At 31.0% G+C, this 4,561-nt stretch overlaps 1 pseudogene; it reads right to left on the bottom strand.

The window, feature by feature from the left end:
• Positions 1-4,245, bottom strand: part of LOC106473850 — a 25,495-nt pseudogene extending 21,250 nt beyond the window's left edge.
• Between the last annotated feature and the right edge of the window lie 316 nt (positions 4,246-4,561).

Here is a 4,561-nt window from a genome sequence, read left to right as displayed (position 1 = left end):
CGCTGTCTTAACTCCTTACAGGGTACTGAGTAAGTGCACTGTCTTAACTCCTTACAGGGTACTGAGTAAGTGCACTGTCTTAACTGCTTACAGGGTACTGAGTAAGTGCACTGTCTTAACTGCTTACAGAGTACTGAGTAAGAAGTGGATTTTTTTTAACCTTGTACACAATACTGAATAAAAGTGGATTGTTTTAACAATGTATTTAGTAAGAGGTAGATTATTTAAACTCTTTACAATGTATGTTAGTGTTCCTCAGGATGTCTGTCTGGCAGTTAATGATTGTGTTGTTAGTGTTCCTCAGGATGTCTATCTGATAGTTAATGATTGTGATGTTAGTGTTTTTCAGAATTTCTGTCTGATAGTTAATGACTGTGTTAGTGTTCCTTAGCAAGAGTCATTGAGAGTTAATGATTGTGTAGATAGCATTCCTCGGAAGGGTTCTCTGACAGTTAACAAGTGTTTATAGTGTTCCACAGAAGGACTCACTAACATTTAAGAAGTGTTGATAGTGAATCGTTTGAAGGAATTCCTATTACCAGCTATATCAGTGGAGGTGTCTTTTTTACATGTACACAGCAAACTAATTATATCTGTTTTGTAAAGATGGATTTTGTTAACTGTAGTTTTACAAGCACAAGATAGAACAGATTTATCACCCAGTAAAGATACAAACTGCATCAAACCTTACATTAATGTGAAGTTCCAACAAAGTGAAAATAACACACGCATTCTATTACCCACATACAAAGATATAGAGAAACATGAAGACAAATGACTCATAACTCTTACTGTAAAAAACAAAAACTTTTATAAATGTTTTAATATAGCTTGTATTCCAGTTTCACATTTAACAACTCACCTTAAAACCTGTTTAACCTTTTGGAAACTAGGTCGCTTTGATGGCTCATATGACCAGCACTGAGACATAAGACTGTAAAGTCGTGGTGGACAGTTTGGAGGGAGAGGGAGTCGTTCCCCATTTTCTATCCGACCAATCACGTCATTATTTTTGACTCCTTGGAATGGTTTGATGCCCATCATCAGAATTTCCCACATGCATACACCTGAAGGAAGAAAACCTAACTTTTAAATCATGTTAAATCCTCAGTATCACTGGAGAAAGAAATCCAGCTTAAAAACATTCAGTTTTAGATTTTTCACTTCATGTCAAATATAAGTAGATTCCTGTTTGAGGATACCCTTAATAATGAATCTGAAACTTATGATATAATATCAAGCTTTTACGAAGATTAACAGCTTGGATTTCAGGCTAAACTCACCTGGTAACTAAGAAAATTTACAGTAATCTTAGCAACTAGATACAATACTTTCAAACTTTGACTGACATGGTTCATACAGGTTTAAGGAAAAACAACATTAAAGGACAAGTCAAGGATATATTCCAGATTTACAAGGATTCACGGACCATCAAAAATTAAAATTAATACATAGATTTTTTTATCCCTAACTCATACCTGAATAAATGAGACACCCATTTTAAAATACAGCTACAAATGGCAAAGTCAGTGGCACAGCACCAACAACGCTGTTATTGCAAGCGGTGAGATAACATAAACATGCACAATTGTACATTATCCCCCTCATTCTCAAATGACACACAGTTAATTAACTAAACAATATAATATAGCAAAATTGGAGTTTGCAATGTATATGTCCAAAACTCGGAAACTACTGCACCATTCACAACTGGGTAATATTTTTATACTTAGCAATAAATATAACAAATGAATTTTCCACAAAAACGATATGTTTCAGATTTAACCAATAACAATTACAAACAAAAATGATATGTTTCAGATTTAACCAATAACAATTACAAAAGTTTCAAATATAAAACAATCAAAAAACAAACTTAAAAAAATGAGTACTACAATAGGAAATCAAGACACTTTCATTAATAACTGCATCCACAAAGAAATACTTCAATAAAATCTACTCTGTGATGTAATATTGTGATGATAGCTCATTTTTAAACTAAAATTTCAGTAAAAAGTATTCTGTGATGTAATATTGTGATGATAGCTCATTTTTAAACTAAAACTTCAATAAAATCCTTTTCCTCGTGGATGGTGAACATTATTGAATGTCAAGTATTAGTACAATGTTGTAGAACTGTCAGACAATTCTAGAAAAGGTCTCAGGCCCAACAGCCTTCCGCAGGAACTAGCAGTTATACCTGCCCGGAAGGCGGGTATTTCTGCTATTACTTAAAAAGATGTGAATTTGTCTGTAATATTATCAATTCAGAAATAAAGTTCAAAAATTATTTTACAAATTTAAGTGTTATTATAATTTCCAAAGATAAAAAAAATTAATTACAAATTTACAAATAAATGTCTAGTTTAGAGAATATGGTCACAATTTTCTTTACATCCTTACCAAACATCCACACATCACTAGCTGTGGTAAAACGTCTGAAATTGATGGATTCTGGAGCCATCCACTTGATGGGAAGCTTTCCTTTAGAAGCCTTGTAGTAAGACTGAGAATCCACCAATCGAGATAAGCCAAAATCTGCCAGCTTTACACAGTCGACAGCTGCTACAAGTACATTCCTTGCTGCTATGTCCCTGCCAAGAAAAACCAAAGTAACAAAATTCAATTAACACATGAACACAGTACTTTTACCAGCCGAAATGAAAGAAGTATAAAAAATATCAACCAACATCTAAACAAGCAAGTTATTTTAATTAAGTAATATAGTACGAAATTGGAACTTTAGAACTAGTACAAAAATTGTTTAGTAATACAAACTAAGGTATTCAGTAGTAGCAGACTGATAATAAAGTAACGTACAGAGGAAAGCAAACATCTTTTTATGATTGATATTGGAGATTGCTGAATAACAGAAGCCAAAGAAGCAGATTCTGAGATGCTTTCCAACCTTGTTTCAACTGTTCAATCTCTCTACCAAGTGATTAACTCTCATTACAATCTTCTTTGATGATACTTTCAAAAAATTAATTAAGTAATTATATTATTAATAAACTTTGCTTGAAAATGTAGTTAATGATTCAAATTTTTATATGTTATTTAAGTTTTAACCAAAGGAAGAGCAGATTACATGAATGATAGACAAGTTATAACCAAAGGAAGAGCACATTACATGACTGATAGACAAGTTATAAACAAAGGAAGAGCACATTACATGACTGATAGACAAGTTATAAACAAAGGAAGAGCACATTACATGACTGATAATGTTATAACCAAAGGAAGAGCAGATTACATGACTGATAATGTTATAACCAAAGGAAGAGCAGATTACATGACTGATAGACAAGTTATAACCAAAGGAAGAGCGAATCCTTCTCTACCACTATTTGATTTCACACCCACAAGTATAGTTTCTTTGTGTAGGAACAATGTATATATTTTCATGGAATTTTTAAATGCATTTATGGCTTACTTAGAAGCCAGTTAGGTTATAGTAGTTTTAGATCTTTCTATTCCAGTGACTGATACATCTTTTGTATTTCAAAACTACATTAAAACTGAGGACAGTCTCATTTATAAATATTTATTGTGTACCATTAAATGTTGGTTTTTCTTTAGTATTTGTGTAATTGTAAATTTATACAAGTGTCATTTTAATCTTAACTACAAATCCTTGTTTTAAAACAAAATTGACAAAAGTGTAAAAATTTGAAACTTCTCAACTTAGGAAAACATCAGTAAAATAAAACATCTAAATTCAAAACCTTAGTCAGCGCAAAGGAAAAAATGGTATTATTATTATTTCACATCTTCAATTCACTGTACACTGATGATTTTGTTCCTGTTAACATTTGGGCTTAGAAAATAAGAGGTAAAATATAAAGTTTGAGAAAAACTTTAATATTGAGTTCGGAGGTTCTAGAGGTTAAACAAATGAAACATTAGTTACAAATCAAAGTTTGTCAAAAGTTGTACAGGAGGACAGAAGGTTTAGATGTAAATCAACTACTTTCTTTACAACTAAACACAAGAACCAGTTATTATACTACAGAGATCCTGTTTTTATAAACTTAACACATTTTCAGCCGTTTGTTGTACTTTTTTAAGCTTTTACTAATTTTGCAAGATTCAAACAAATCTCACCTGTGCACAAACTTCTTACTTTCAAGATATGACAAGGCTGTACTGAGCTGGTAGGCAAAACGAATTAACGTGGCAAGGTTCAGTCGGTGACTATTGTTGAGGAGATATGCCCGCATCTGTGAATACATCTCAACAATTAATCTGTCAAAATACATAACTTGGAAAGTTGTAATGAAACTTCAAACATATCTAATTCAAGGATATGTTACCAATATCTATCTATCTATAAACAAACATATGAATAATTAGTAATATAAATAATAATATAAACTTACACATATGAATAATTAGTAATATAAATAATAATAATATAAACTTACACATATGAATAATTAGTAATATAAATAATAATATAAACATTACTAATTATTCATATGTGTAAGTTTATATTATTATTTATATTACTTATTAATTCATGTCTGTAAGTTTATATTATTATTTATATTACTAATTATTC

The sequence above is a fragment of the Limulus polyphemus genome, unplaced genomic scaffold (genome assembly GCF_000517525.1).
Source record: "Limulus polyphemus unplaced genomic scaffold, Limulus_polyphemus-2.1.2 Scaffold6555, whole genome shotgun sequence".
Lineage (NCBI taxonomy): Eukaryota > Metazoa > Arthropoda > Merostomata > Xiphosura > Limulidae > Limulus > Limulus polyphemus.
The sequence above is the reverse complement of the archived record's forward strand: the minus strand, read 5'-3'. Positions and strand labels throughout refer to the sequence as shown.